General features: G+C 42.2%; 1 pseudogene; it reads left to right on the forward strand.

Moving 5' to 3' along the window:
- The first annotated feature begins 3,854 nt into the window (after positions 1 to 3,854).
- LOC129558726 (olfactory receptor 10H4-like) lies at positions 3,855 to 4,810 on the forward strand (annotated as a pseudogene).
- Positions 4,811 to 16,592: the final 11,782 nt, after the last annotated feature.

Below are 16,592 nucleotides of genomic sequence, written 5' to 3' on the forward strand. Positions count from 1 at the left end.
TAGCATGTGCTAGGTTTATTAGTGTTCTTTTAAATGTACTAATAATTAAATATTTTTTAATTCTTGGTTTTACTTTTTAATATAGTAGAAATTGATAGCTACAACCCACTCAAACAAAAACCCTTTAGGGCCCTCAGTAATTTTTTAGTGTAAAGATATCCTGAGACCAAAATGCTTGAGAGTGGTTTCTGTATAGCTTGTGTTGCTATTGGGAGTTTTATCTTAATTTTAACTTAAACTGTATATTTTGAATGGTCATTAGATATAATATTATGAGAAAGCTCATGAATCTTTGGAAGTTGATCTTTCTTTATGTAGCCTTGTGATCTCTTATTGTTCTGACATGTTACATCTTTATTCTTTTATCTTTTCTAGATAGATGCTCAGGTCTTCCCTTCCAATCCTTATGAATCTTCTTTTTTTCCTTGTAGCACCACTCATGACTTTCAGTTCCATGTTAAAGAACAGCAGAGACAGTAAGTATGCTTGGCTTGTTCTTGATCCTAAAATAATGCATCTAGTTTCCTCATTAGTATACTACTTGCTGGCTTTATGGTGTATTTTCTTAAACTTATTTTTATTGGAATTCAGTTACTTTACTATGTTATTATAGCTCCTGCTGTACAGCAAAGTGAATCAGCTATATGTATACATATGAAAAAGTGAAAGTGTTAGTTGCTTGGTCATGTGCAACTCTTTGTGACCCCATGGACCATAGCCCTCCAGACTCCTCTGTCCATGGAATTCTCCAAGCAAGAATACTGGAGTGGTTGACCATTCTCTTCTCCAAGGGATCTTCTTGACCCAGGTATTGAAACTGGGTCTCTTGCATTGCAGGTGGATTCTTTACCATCTAAGCCATCAAGAAGATCCCTGTATACACATATCCTCTCTTTTTTGGACTTTATAGTATATGTTCCTAATCTAGCTATGAAAGTCACCTTCCCACACTGTCAAAAGAGTTTTTTAAAAAATTGTGAATAAAAGTTGAATATTAGAACATTGAATCGATGCTTTTGAACTGTGGTGTTGGAGAAGACTCTTGAGAGTCCCTTTTACTGCAAGGAGATCCAACCAGTCCATTCTAAGGGAGATCAATCCTGGATGTTCATTGGAGGGACTGATGCTAAAGCTGAAACTGCAATACTTTGGCCACCTCATGGGACGAGTTGACTCACTGGAAAAGACTCTGATGCTGGGAAAGGTTGGGGGTGGGAGGAGAAGGGGACGACAGAGAATGAGATGGCTGGATGGCATCACCAACTCTGTGGACATGAGTTTGAGTGTACTCCGGGAGTTGGTGATGGACAGGGAGGCCTGGCGTGCTGTGATTCATGGGGTCGCGGAGAGTCGGACACGACTGAGAGACTGAACTGAACTGAACTGATTCCTGCCTTATTTGGAATAGTAATAAATAAATAATTTTTCTTTTATAGCTTATTCATGTAGTGAATCCCATGATAGATTTTCTGATGTTGAACCATCCTTGTCATTAATAGGATAAATCAATGCTACATGATCATAATATATTTTTTTTACTACCATGAGATTTTACAGGGTTATATCCTACTATGAATTTTTAAATCTGCATGAGTAAATAAAATGAACTCATAATTATCTTCTCTTACAAATATTCTTACCTGGTTTTATAATCAAGATTGCATTAACCTGATGCAATGAGCTGGGCAATTTCATGTATTTTTCAGTTTGCTGAAAAACATGCATATGATACTCACCCACTGTTCCTTAAAAGTTTAGAGAGCTTACTTGCAAACCCAATTGGGGAAATTATTTTAGGGAGGAAAGCTTTTTAACTAACTAAAACTTTTTAAAAATATCTATGTATCTGGGACCCTAATTTTTCTTGTGCCAGTTTTGGAATTCTACATTCTTTAAAGAGTTCATTCATTTCATCTAGAGTTTCATATTTGTTGACATACTGTTTTACTATTTTTATTAATTTCCAATACTCATATTTATATTTACTTCCCAAATTTAATTTCATGTTTTGTTATTGGTATCTTCTCTTTCTATCTTAATCTTTTCCAATAACCTAATTTGACTTTATTTAAGCACAATTTTTATATCTAAATTTGTATATTTAACTCCAATATTATTTTAGCCTAAAGTTTTGAAATTTGATGTTTAAACTATTCAGTTAGAAACAAGGCTTTGAAACACTGCAAAAGAACAAGCAAGACAAATTCATTATATGTCATTTCTTTCAGTTTGGCAGGCAGATGATAAGAGTCCTGTTTTCGTGAATTATAGAACATCCATCCTGCTTTTGATTTTGGGAGACTTAAACTGTCAAAGCTTCATCTCCATGAAACTTCATCCTTATTTTTAAATAGTTATTTTCATTACCTGTTTACTTTCAGTAATTCTTTCAGTATAATAGCATCAAATGACCTCAGCAGCTATTTTATACATATGCTACATCAGTACTCGTTACATTGTTAGATTGGTACCTAGTATACATATTAGTAAATGGGGCATTCTCTCCAAGTACTTTAGGGGTATCTATTTGTGATATTGTGACTTATAATAACAAATATATATTTGGTATTTTGGTATAAAATCTTTGGAATTTCCTAAGTGATTAAAAACAACAAAGGTGCCTTTTACTTGTTAATGAGGTGGATTTTGGACTGACCTAAGGTAACCTAAGAGACATTACTTTGCCAACCAAGGTCCGTCTAGTCAAGGCTATGGTTTTTCCCGTGGTCATGTATGGATGTGAGAGTTGGACTGTGAAGAAAGCTGAGCACCAAAGAATTGATGCTTTTGAACTGTAGTGTTGGAGAAGACTCTTGAGAGTCCCTTGGACTACAAGGAGATCCAACCAGCCCATTCTAGAGGAGATCAGTCCTGGGTGTTCATTGGAAGGACTGATGCTAAAGCTGAAACAGCGATACTTTGGCCACCTCATGCGATGAGTTGACTCACTGGAAAAGACTCTGATGCTGGGAGGGATTGGGGGTGGGAGGAGACGGGGATGACAGACAATGAGATGGCTGGATGGCATCACCGACTCGATGGACGTGAGTTTGAGTGAACTCTGGGGGTTGGTGATGGACAGGGAGGCCTGGCGTGCTGTGATTCATGGGGTTGCAAAGAGTTGGACACGACTGAGCGACTGAACTGAACTGAACTGAAGGTAACCTAAGTGTGGCAGCTGGTTGCCAAGAGAATCAACTTTGTATTTAGAAGCGTGGAACGTTCAGTCCCATGCCCTGACCTCCAGGGAGGAGAGAGGGCTTGGAGGTGGAGGTCACCAGTGGCCAAAGATGTAATCAGTCATATCTATCTGACAAAGCCTCTGTACAAACACAGAAGGATGAAGTAGCAAAAGCTTCCTGGTCAGGGAACATGTGAAGATTGTGGGAGAGCTTGTGTCTGGAGAGGGTCTGGAAGCCCCAAGCCCTTTGCCCAGACCTCACCCTGTGCACATCTTCTGTTGGTTGTCCCTGGGTTGTATCCTTTTAAAACAAACTGGTAATCTAATGTCAACAAAGAAATAAATGCACAACCTAAAAGTTGAAAAGAAAAGAAATATTTATGAATTTATTTTGTGATTTACTTTTGAAAAAAAAGATTATAATGAGAACCCTGTGGCTAAACTATGTCTTAAGCACTTGATACACATAAGCATTTGATCTCAGTTTATCTTTATCACAAGACTGAATAGTAAGAAGTATTATGATTTCACCCGTTTTACTAATGAAGATGGTAAGACCCAGACAAATTAAGGACATTTTAAAATAGTATACAGCTCTTAAATTTCCATTTGATCTACATCAGAGCCTATGCTTTAATCATTGTTGACTCTGTTTCTGATCTCCCCAGGTACAGCATCCTCGTCTGGTCAGAACTACAGCACAGTGTCTGAATTCATCCTCATCAGCTTCTCCAACTTCCCTCAGCAGCTCCTGCCCACCTTCTTCCTGCTGTACCTGCTGATGTACCTGTTCACACTGCTGGGGAACCTGCTCATCATGGGCACCATCTGGAGGGAGCACAGCCTCCACACCCCCATGTACCTCTTCCTGTGCGCTCTCTCTACCTCCAAGATCCTGTTCACTGTTGCAGCCACCCCTCGCATGCTGGCGGACATGCTCTCCACCCACCGCTCCATCACCTTTGTGGCCTGTGCCAGCCAGATGTTCTTCTCCTTTATGTTTGGCTTCACCCCTCCTTCCTGCTCATGATCATGGGCTATGACCGCTACGTGGCCATCTGCCACCCCCTGCGCTACAACGTGCTCATGAGCACCCGTGACTGTGCCCGTCTTGTGTCCTGGTGCTGAGCTGGTGGCTCAGTCATGGGGATGATACTGACATTGATAGTTTTTCACCTCACCTTTTGCGGGTCTAATGAGATTCACCATTTTGGCTGTCACGTGTTTGCCCTCTTGAAGTTGGCCTGTGGGAAGGAGACAGCCTCTGTCACCCTGGGTGTGATCCTGGTCTGTGTCACGGCCCTGATGGGGTGCCTCTTCCTCATCGTCCTCTCCTATGTCTTCATCGTGGCTGCCATCTTGAGGATCCCCTCCACTGAGGGCCGGCACAAGACCTTCTCCACCTGTGTCTCCCACCTCACCATAGTGGTCGTGCACTACGGTTTCTCCTCCATCATCTACCTCAAGCCCAAGGGCCCCCATTCTATGGACAGTAACACGCTCATGGCCACCACCTACACGGTCTTCACCCCCTTTCTCAGCCCCATCATTTTTAGCCTCAGGAATAAGGAGCTGAAGATTGCCATTCAGAGAAGCTTCCGCAGAAAATTCTCTTCTCTAAGCTCCTGATGACCGGTTGGGTGATGGAGAAATATGAAAAAAGGGCTGATATAATAATGTCTGTCTCTTTAGAACTGTTGCAAGGATTTAGGTTTGTGAATATACCCACACTTCATAGAGTTTAATACATACTGGCTATTTGTTTCTTCTCAATTTTTTTGTCTCCCTCTTGCATAGACTTGAGCCATCAGATCTCTTTTTTATACCTCTTGTGATAAAATCTGTTTCATCATCTGTGCCTTAGAATTTTAAACTATCTATAAGCAGATGGAGAGCATCAGATGGGTGGTGTGGGCACTGATGCAGGTAGATTGTCTTGAATGGGAAAGCAAGAGAAGATTTTCATATAAAATAAAAATGGAAGATTAATGTGAAGCTGATAATATTGGGTCAGCCAAAATGGTTGTAAGATGTTACAGAAAACCCAAAGGAGCATTTTGGCCAACCCAGTAAGTACCACCCAAACACTGAGCAGCTTTATGTATGAAGCATTGTATCCAATGTCTTTTTAAAATTTTTTTCTTTTGGAGGTGCACCGTTTTAAAAGTCTTTATTCAGTTTGTTACAATATTACTTCTATTTTGTGTTTTGGTTTTATGGCTGCAAGACGTGTGGGATCTTAGCCCCCTGACCAAGGTTGAAACCCACAGCCCCTGCACTGGAAAGGCAAAGTCTTAACCAGTGGGCCACCAGAGAAAGTGTGTTAGTTACTCAGTCATGTCTGAATCTTTATGACTCCGTGGACTTTAGCCTTCAGGCTCCTCTGTCCATGGGATTCTCTAGGCAAGAACACTGGAGTGGGTTTCCATTTCCTTCTTCAGGAGATCTTCCTGACCCAGGGATGGAACCCTGGTCTCCTGAATGGCAGGCAGATTCTTTCCCATCTGAGCCACCAGAGAAGTCCCCTCTAATGTCATTTAACTGTCATTATCTTAGTTACAACACATGTAAAACAAGAAAACTATTTGTTTCCAAGATAATGATTTGCTATTTACATTTCCATACTATCTCTGGAATGGACAGATCCAACAGAGGTTTTCTGTCTTGAGTGAGCTGAGTGAAGTAGGTCAGAATGCAGGTGGAAAGAAAAAGAGAATAACTAGGGAATGGGAATCTTTTAAATTCATCTGTAAAATAAATTGGATAAATAGGAAATGGGAGACTTCCCTGGTGGTCCAGTGGTTAAGAATCCACCTGCCAACACAAGACACATGGGTTTTGTCCCCAGTCTGGAAAGACTGCACATGCCATGAGGCAACTAAGCCCTTGCGCCACAGTTACTGAGCCTGTGATCTAGCGATGTGGGCCAAAACTACCGAAGCCCACACACCTAGAGCCTGTGCTCCATGACAAGAGAAGTCATCTCAATGAGAAGCTCAGGCCCCACAGTAAAGAGTAGCCCCGACTCACCGCAACTAGACAAAGTCTGCAAGCAGCCGTGAAGACCCAGTCCAGGCCATAAATAATTTTTTTTTTTTGAAAATAAGAAATGGGGTCAAATCTGGAAAAGAGAGACAGAATGAAACTGTTGGTAACAGGTCTAATTGCATATGAGGAAGAAGAAAGAGAGGAAATGTAAGGGAGTTAGGAAGGGAACTAGAGAGGAAGAGGAAGTGAAATAGGAGAGCAATAGAGTGAATGAGAGGAGGGAGAGAGAGAGGAGGGGGACAGAAAAAAGAACAGAAGGGTCAGTTCTTAAGTAAGAACCTAAACTGTGTTAAAAGGATGTTTCTAGCTGACATATTATGAAAATTCTTTTTCCCCTTTCCTGCACATACATTAAGTAAAATATTAATTTCTCATGACTGTGTGTAAGTTGTTTCTCTTTGGGGTGTATGTTCAAGGGTAAATTGCTATCTCAAAAAGGCACAGAGGTCAGAGGCTACTTTTGGATACTCCCATTTTGCAGATGAGAAATGTGGGTGGAGGTCACACAACTGGTGAATAAAAGACTTTTGGGGGGACCTCACTGGTACTCCAGTGGTAAATAGTCCTCCTTCCAATGCAGGGACATTGGTTCAATCCCTGGTCAGGGAACTAAGATCCCACATGCCTTGGGGCAACTAAGCCCATGCACCACAGTTAGGGAGCCTGCATGCTGCAATGAAGACCAAACACAGCCAAAATAAAGGCAGGGGGTAGGGGGGGGAGACTCATGGGGAAGTTTAGATCTTTCTGATTCCCATGTTGATGTTTGAGAATGATATGACTGAGGATCCGGGAAGGGTGCCTTCCATGGGATGTAAAGTTTTAACTTGGGGTGAGACCAGACCTCAAGTTGGAGGCAGAAGAGATTTTAAAACAAGGATCTTAAGAATATCTATCATATACGGGTGCTTGCAGTTTGTCATACATTGTGGTAGAATTTCATATGTGTTAGCTTCTCAAACTCACAAAATAAATCCATGTATATCTGTATTTATGGGTTTCCCAGATGGCTCAGGAGGTAAAGAATCTGCCTGCAATGCAGGAGATGCAGGTTCGATCCCTGGGTCAGGAAGATCCCCTGGAGGAGGAAATGCAACCCACTCTAATACTCTTACCTGAAAAATAAATTCCACAGATAGAGGAGCCTGACAAGCTACTCTGTGAGGTTGCAAAGAATTGAACACGATTGAGCGACTGACGCACGCATGCATATGTTACACCCATGTCTATTATTACCCATATTTTTGAGTGGAGGAAAATGAGAATCTGATAGATTGAGCTATTTGTTCAAGCCACGGGCTTCCCAGGTGGCTCAGTAAAAAATCCTTCTGCAATATAGGAGACCTGGGTTGTTCGATCCCTGGGTCAGGAATATCCCCTGGAGAAGGAAATGGCAACCCATTCCTGTACTCTTACATGGGAAATCCCATGGGCAGAGGAGCCTGGTGGGCTACAGTCCATGGGGTTACAAAGAGCTGGACACCAGTTTTAGCAACTAAACAACAACAGCATAGAGTTGAGCCTGCAAAAAGTGAGTGACCTCTATCCAGCCAACTTATAAGCAAGAGGAAGCTCCTACTTGGCTCTCTATCAGCTGCTTGCACCTTCAGTGGAAAAAATAGAATTCATTAAGTTGGAGCTGGGGCTCAGAGGCATTCATTTCTTAGGGTTATGAGGAGGGGAGGCCCGTCTGTTCCAGGAAGGGATGAAAACCTAGATTGGAAAGAAGAGACCAACTTTAGCAGACATCAATAAAATGAGGCCAAAGCTTAAAATATGCTGCTCTCAGATGATTAGGAAGAAACACCCGATATAAGGGGCCTGGGGAGAGATGTCTTAAGTTTAATGAAACAGGCTATATGCTTTTTGTGCTTGGTTTTGTTAGCAGGTGTATTAATAAAAAAAAAAAAGAGTGTCATGTTTAAATGCTAAGTTGCTTGAGCTAAAAATAATTTTGACTCCTTTTATAAAGTCAGGCTCCTGGGTTGTATTGAAAAATTCGTGTTAGTTCACTAACAACATTTGGAAACATCCTTTGTATCTCTACTATAAATTGTGAAGAAGTCCCAGATGGTAAGGATTGCCTCTTTGAAAGTGTTATGTGATGATTAAGTGGCTAGCACAATTCTGGGGTATAGCCAGTGCTCCATGACTGATCGCAAATCTGGAGACATCTTAGAATACACTGATCATCCTGGGAAATGGGTAAGAATCAGACTATATAAATATGAGAGAATTGACAGCATAGGTGACTTCTGAATTATATCCAAGAAGAGCCAGTGTGCTTCTCTGGGATCATTAAAGAAAAACATCAACTCATTCTAGTTTGATTAATGTCATTGCATTATGAAATTTAATAAACTGTACTTCTACTCCTTTACCATATTTTGTATTAGTTGCTTTACAAGTTTATTAATTTTTACATGGTATTGAAAGTGAAGGAGAAGAGTGAAAAGGTTGGCTTGAAGCTCAACATTCAGAAAACTAAGATCATGGCATCTGGTCCCATCACTTCATGGGAAATAGACGGGAAAACAGTGGAAACAGTGTCAGACTTTATTTTTTTGGGCTCCAAAGTCACTGTGGATGCTGACTGCAGCCATGAAATTAAAAGACGCTTACTCCTTGGAAGGAAAGTTATGACCAACCTAGATAGCATATTAAAAAGCAGAGACATTACTTTGCCAACAAAAGTCCGTCTAGTCAAGGCTATAGTTTTTCCAGTGGTCATGTATGGATGTGAGAGCTGGACTGTGAAGAAAGCTGATCGCCGAAGAATTGATGCTTTTGAACTGTGGTGCTGGAGAAGACTCTTGAGAGTCCCTTGGACTGCAAGGAGATCCAACCAGTCCATTCTAAAGGAGATCAATCCTGGGTGTTCATTGGAAGGACTGATTCTGAAGCTGAAACTGCAATACTTTGGCCACCTCATGCGACGAGTTGACTCACTGGAAAAGACTCTGATGCTGGGAAGGATTGAGGGTGGGAGGAGATGGGGACGACAGAGAATGAGATGGTTGGATGGCATCACCGACTCGATGGACATGAGTTTGAGTGAACTTCGGGAGTTGGTGCTGGACAGGGAGGCCTGGCGTGCTGTGATTCATGGGGCTTCAAAGAGTCGGACACGACTGAGCAACTGAACTGAATTTAATTTAATTTACAAATTAAAAACAACCAAAGAAGTTAAACTTAGTGAATGTACATAGAATTAAGAGTCATACTCTAGACTGCAAGAGCTGGATCACAGCAAGAAGACTAAGGCAGGTTGATGAAAGTGGAGAGTTGTAGCCCATCTTTATTTAAAATGCTGATACTCTGTTCATTGTGATTTTTTTGCACTAATTTTGATTTTTAAAAATATTGCAGAAATGTGATTTTTCTTGGCCACTGAATTGTATGGTGGCCCCTTAAATTTAGTTGTCAAGGGGATTTGCTTGCACCTAGTCCTAACCCTGCTAGACTTCCCCTTGTGTGTGTGCTAAGTCACTTCAGTCACGTCCAACTCTTTGAGACCCCGTGGACTGTAGCCTGCCAGGCTCCTCTGTCAATGGGATTTCCCAGACAAGAATATGGGAGTGGGCCATTTCCTCCTCCAGGGAATCTTTCCCACCCTGGAATTGAACCACGTCTCCAGCATTGGCAGGTGGATTCTTTACCACTGAGCCACCTGGGAAGTGCTTGTTAAGTAAATAGAGCAGGGTTTATCATCCTTGGCACAGGTGACATCTGAAGCTGACTCATCTTTGCAGTGAGGTCTATTCTATACAAGAGATGGACGATTTCCTGCCGTATCAGTAAACAAGGATGTCACAATCATTGACAATTGCAGCCCTCCAATGTGAGCTGGTGAGCCCTAAAGGCACTCTAGAAGGAGAAAAATACCTTCTAGCAGCCATCAGACTATACCCATTCCCTACGGTGAGCCCTGTAGGAACTCGTATGTACAGATGTGAGAGCTGGGCTGTAAAGAAGGTTGAGTGCTGAAGAACTAATGCTTTCTAGTTGTGGTGCTGGAGAAGACTCTTGAGAGTTCCTTGGACAGAAAGAGGATCAAACCAGTCAATCCTAAAGGAAATCAACCCTGAATACTCATTTGAAGGACTGATGCTAAAGCTGAAGCTCTAGTACTTTGGCCACCTGACACAAAAAGCCGACTCATTGGAAAATACCCTAATGCTGGGAAAGATTGAGAGCAGGAGAGGAATGGGGAGACAAAAGATGAGATGTTTGGATTGCATCACCAACCCAATGGACATGAGTTTGAGCAGATTCTGTGAGATAGTGAAAGACAGGAAAGCCTGGTGTGCTGCAGTCCATGGGGTCACAAAGAGTTAGACACGACTTAGTCACTGAAAAAAAAACAACAGTGAGCCCCAAGGGAGTTCTGGAATGTGAAAAACACAGGAAACTGGCCCGAGATAGGTGAGGTGCATATGAAAGGAAATATTTCAGTGAGCCCAGATTCTTGCATCTTCCCACACACAGAAAAGCCCTGAATTCCTTAACTTGAGATATTTGATTTTCTTTAATTAATAATAATCTTCTGATTTCAGACTACCTGCCCTTGTTACAAAACTTTTATATAACCTATATAACCTGGTTCCTCCCCTCAACTCCACTGAGTCATTCGCTCAAGGCTACTTGAGATGCTGCCTCCTGGGCTTCAATCAATTCAATTCAGTCACTCAGTTGTGTCCAAATCTTTGCGACTCCATGGACTGCAGCACGCCAGGCTTCCCTGTCCATGACCAACTCCCAGAGCTTTCTCAAACTCATGTCCATCCAGTCAGTGATGCCATCCAACCATCTCATCCTCTATCATGCCCTTCTCCTCCCACCTTCAATCTTTCCCAGCATCAGGGTCTTTTCCAATGAGTCAGTTCTTTGCATTAGGTGGCCAAAATATTGGAGTTTCATCTTCAACATCAGTCCTTCCAATGAATATTCAGGACTGATTTCCTTTAGGATGGACTGGTTGGATCTTCTTACAGACCAAGGGAATCTCAAGAGTCTGCTCCAACACCACAGTTCAAAAGCATGGTCCAACTCTCATATCCATACACGACTACTGGGGAAAACCATAGCTTTGACTAGATGGACCTTTGTCAGTAAAGTAATATCTCTGCTTTTTAATATGCTATCTAGATTTATAGCTTTTCTTCCAAGGAATAAGTGTATTCCACCAAATAAAAAATAAGTCTCAACTTTTAGGTTGTGACTATTTTTTAAGTCAATGTGCATTCTAGGAAGTTGAACAGCATCCCTGGCCTTGACCCACTAGACATTATAGCACATCTCCCCCTCCTCCAGTTGTAACAACCAAAAATGTCTCCAGAAGCTCCCAAGTGTCCTTTGAAGGGGTCCCTTGTGAGAGCTGTTGGAGTACAGGAATGAAGGACAACCTGGCTGATGTTCCCAAGCTGCAGAGTCACACTCCTTTTGATGGCCCTTAGCACCTGGTCTGGGCTTCCCTGATGACTCATAGAGTAAAGAATCTGCCTGCAATGCAGGAGACCAGGGTTCGGTCAGGAAGATCCCCTGGAGGAAGAAATGGTTGGGAAGATCCCCTGGAAAAGGGAAGGGCAACCCACTCCAGTATCCTTGTCTGGAGAATTCCATGGACAGAGGAGTCTGGCCAGCTACAGTCCATGGGGTTGCAGAGTCAAACAGGACTGAGTGACTAACACACTAACTAACACTAGAACCTAGTCCATGTCTTGGTGAGAGTTCTGACATTTCTGTGTGTCTTGCCACTAAGCACCATGGAAACTCTTCAAAGAGAGAGACTAGAGGGGTGGGGCCCAGTTCAGCCCCCTCCCTCCTCTGTCCCGCCCAGGCCTCGACTCCAGACTTGAAGCCGGTGGAGCCACGCCCTCCGGCGCTGAACGTGGGGGCCAGCGTGGGCCTGGTCTCTGCATTATAATCGCCCCCACTAGGGGACTTTAAAAAAAGAGAGAGAGACTAGCAACAGATCCATCTCTGTACTCTCAAAACTAGCATAAGTGTTGAGACACAGAAGACCATAGGCAGGTAGGTGATGTCACTCAGTTGGGTCCGACTCTTTGCGACCCCGTGGACTGTAGCCTACCAGACTTCTCTGTCCATGGGTTTCTCCAGGCAAGAATACTGGAGTGGGTTACCGTTTCCTTCTCCAGGGGATCTTCCCGACCCAGGGATCGAACCCGGGTCTCCCACATTTGAGGCAGACGCTTTAACCTCTGAGCCACCAGGGAAGCCCACAGAAGGCCATAGGTAACTATTAAATAGATCTTTGAAAGCTGGCATTTACTGGGTACTTACTGTGTGCCAATCATGGTCAGTTGCCCTACATAGAGGATCTTATTTAACTCTGAGCCGTCCCAAGAGGTTCATGCGTGTGTGTTAAGTAGCTTCAGTCATGTCTCATTCTGCAACCCTATGGACCCTAGCCCACCATGCTCCTCTGTCCATGGAGTTTTCTAGGCAAGAATACTGGAGTGGGTTGCCATTTCCTTCTCCAGAGGATCTTCTCAACCCAGGGGTCAAACCCATGTCTCTTTCATCTCTGTTGGCAGGCAGATTCTTTACCATTAATGCCACCTGGGAAGCCCATTCTAAGAGGTGAATATATCATATTGCAGGAAAGTTGTGTGTGAAGGGTTGGATGGAAAGACAAACATTGGAAGCCTAAGTTGAGTGACCTTGAATGAATCATACAACCATTCTGAGCCTCAGTCTCCCTTTTATCAGCTGGAGTGGGTGTGAGTTTATCTGCCCTGATCCCTCTTTGTGAGGCTTATTCACATGTAATGAGATAACATATGTGAAGAATAACAGGAAACCTGCCGTATATTCTGCAAAGGAGGCTGCTTGGGGTTCCCCAGTTTTGACTGGATTTATTTCCATATCCTCACACTTCATGTTAACATGAGAGGTTTTTATTGCTCAACTTATAAAGAACTGAATTCAACTTTAGGACAAATGAGGTATAGTTTACTATTCAACTTAAACGTGTGTCTGTGTGTGCTTAGTCACTCAGTCATGTTCGACTTTGTGCAACCCTAGGAGTTGCAGGCTTCCAGACTCCTCTCTCTAAGGGATTCTCCAGGGAAGAATACTGGAGTGGGTTGTCATGCCCTCCTCCAGAGGATCTACCCAACCCAGGTATCGAACCCAGGTCTCCCGCATTGCAGGCAGATTCTTTACTGTCTGAGCCACCAGGGAAGACCAAGAATACTGAAGTGGGTAGCCTACTCCTTCTCCAGGGTATCTTCCCAACCCAGGAGTCAAACCAGGGTCTCCTGCATTGCAGGCGGATTTTTACCAGCTGAGCTACCAGGGAAGCCCATCAACTTAAACATAAATGCACATATTTTATTTTCCTTTAACTTTGGCTGCTTTGTCTAATTAACTGCTTGTGTTTTATAATTACACTTGTTGCTGTGTACAACAGAATCACCGTAACTAGTGTTCAGTAACTATTATAAAGAGTTATTTTTAAATAAATGCATACATCGAACTCCCATTGGCTATCTGTTTTACATATGGTAATGTTCATGTTAGGGCTTCCCTGGTGGCTCAGAGGTTAATGCGTCTGCCTCCAAGGTGGGAGACCTGGGTTTGATCCCTGGGTCGGGAAGATCCCCTGGAGAAGGAAATGGTAACCCACTCCAGTATTCTTGCCTGGAGAATCCCATGGATGGAGAAGCCTGGTAGGCTACAGTCCACGGGGTCACAAAGAGTCAGACACGACTGAGCTACTGAACAGAACAGAACAGAATGTTCATGTTTCAATGCCATTCTCTCAAATCATCCCATCCTCTCCTCCCACTTGTCCACGAGTCTGTTCTTTATTCCTGTGTCTCCTTTGCTGTCGTGAACGTGGGATTGTTAGTACCATCTTTCTAAATTCCATATATATGCATTCAGTTCAGTTCAGTTCAGTCACTCAGTCGTGTCCGACATGATATTTGTTTTTCTCTTTCTAACTTACTTCACTCTGTATCAAAGGCTCTAGGTTCATCCACATCATTAGGGCTGGCTCAAATGCATTCTTTTTATAGCAAAATAATATTCCATTGTGTATATGCACCACAACTTCCCTATTCATTGGATGGGGAGGGAGGTGGGAGTCCTTGGGTTTCAGGAAAGAAGGGACACATGTATACCTATGGCCGATTCATGTTGATGTATGGCAAACCCATCACAATAATGCAAAGTAATTTTCATCCACTAAAATAAATTAATTAAAACAAAAAAGGCATAAATTCGTATTTGGAAACAATTTAAATACATAAAGGAAGCTTTTTAAAAATTGAGATGTGTTATGTAACAATCACTAGACATTCAGGTATGACCTAAATCAAATCCCTTATGACTACACAGTGGAAGTGAGAAATAGATTTAAGGGACCAGATCTGATAGACAGATTGCCTGATGAACTATGGATGGAGTTCATGACATTGTACAGGAGACAGGAATCAAGACCATCCCCAAGAAAAAGAAATGCCAAAAAGCAAAATGGTTGTCTGAGGAGGGCTTACAAATAGCTGTGAAAGAAGAGAAGCAAAAAGCAAAGGAGAAAAGGAAAGATATACCCATTTGAATGCAGCGTTCCAAAGAATAGCAAGGAGAGATAAGAAAGCCTTCCTCAGCGATCAATGCAAAGAAATAGAGGAAAACAATAGAATGGGAAAGACTAGAGATCTCTTCAAGAAAATTAGAGATACCAAGGGAACATTTCAAGCAAAGATGGGCTCAATAAAGGACAGAAATGGTAGGTACATAACAGAAGCAGAAGATATTAAGAAGAGTTGGCAAGAATACACAGAAGAACTGTACAAAAAAGACCTTCACTCTCAGGGGACGTTTGACTTTAAGGAATCCAATATGTTGCAGCTTGGATCCCCGTGTCTTTCTTTCTTTCTCTCTTTCACTTTCTTATTGTCGACTCCGGACCACCAGGTTCTGGTCCATTAAAGGACCCCAACAAGTGGCACCCAGAACAGGGACCTGGTATACGTGGCATTTCGGTTGGAGTGACTGAGGGCCTATTGAGGTCAGTAAGTACTAAGACATGGGTCAAATGACTGGAAAGCCCCCTCGTTTCTCTACTTTACTTCAAACGGCTGAAAAGCCCCATCATTTCTCTACTTTACTTCACCATTTGTTTAAAGCTCGGAGACTTTTGGTTTCGCGCCAATGAATAGAGGCTTGCCTTTAAACAGTGGTTGAATGTAATCCTTGGTTCCCTAATAAAGACAGTTTTGATTTAGAAATTTGGTACCTGGTCAAAGAAAACGTTGAACGAGCCTCCAGATGAAGAAAGAATATTCCAATTCATTTTTGGCCCCTACTAGCTCTCATTAAAGCTGTAATTCTGCCATTTTCAAGGTAATTTTAGCCCTCACGATATTCGACAACAGAAAGAATACTTGTTACATGAATATGAATTAGATGATAAAATTTTACAAAAGGCCCAATTAGAACAACGTGAAATATTTCAAAATTTTCCCACTAATCCTACCGCAGCTGCTCCAAATGCTCCTCCTCTGCCAGCAGGCACAAACCCAAAAGTCTCTCCTTCGCTAGACTTACTCACTCTCCTTGAAATTCTCCTACTTTTTCTATAAAAGAGAAATCTAACAAATGACGTCTCTTAGCAGACCTTTAAAAAGTTAATGAAAGGAGATCCTGACTTAAATAGCCCTCATTCACTTTCTCAAGAGACACAAGAGAACTCTATTTAGTGCAAAATAAATTACAAAAACAGTTTCTTACTTGCATCAGACTAGATTTACCTCTAAAATTATTTGTACCTCTCCTCACGGGACTTCCTGACCCAACAGCTCCAACCTTGATATAACAAAAACATGCCTAAGCAAAATCCTATAATTAACTCTTATCACGTTATTGAGTCAATTCCTAGGCAGGTTGATAAGAAGTTTAGGGGTCCCCAGGGAGAGAGGGGTCTGGAATTCTCAAGGAGGAAGAAAGGACAAATTTTTTTTCTCTCTACATTCCTTAGGATTATATAACAATAATGTATCCTGCTTGAAGGCAGCCTCTGGAAAAAACCTGGCTAATCCTGTTATCTTAAGGTGTAAATTATGGAAGTAGGTCTAGTGAAGTCTTTACAATTTCCAGACATTCTTTTGATTCACTGTGATAACTAATTAAAGAGTATATAACTCCATGGCTAACAGTAGCAAGGGGGTACTCTTTCTGCCCCCTTCTGATGCTTATGTCAGAAGCTTTCTCTATCTCCTTTATACTTTAATAAAACTTTATTATGCAAAAGCTCTGAGCGATCAAGCCTTGTCTCTGGCCCTGGATTGAATTCTTCTCCTCCGGAGGCCAAGAATCCCGGTGTCTTTGCATC

This window comes from Moschus berezovskii, chromosome 8 (genome assembly GCF_049115385.1).
Source record: "Moschus berezovskii isolate FMDL1 chromosome 8, NW_MosBer_1.0, whole genome shotgun sequence".
Classification (NCBI taxonomy): Eukaryota; Metazoa; Chordata; class Mammalia; order Artiodactyla; family Moschidae; genus Moschus; species Moschus berezovskii.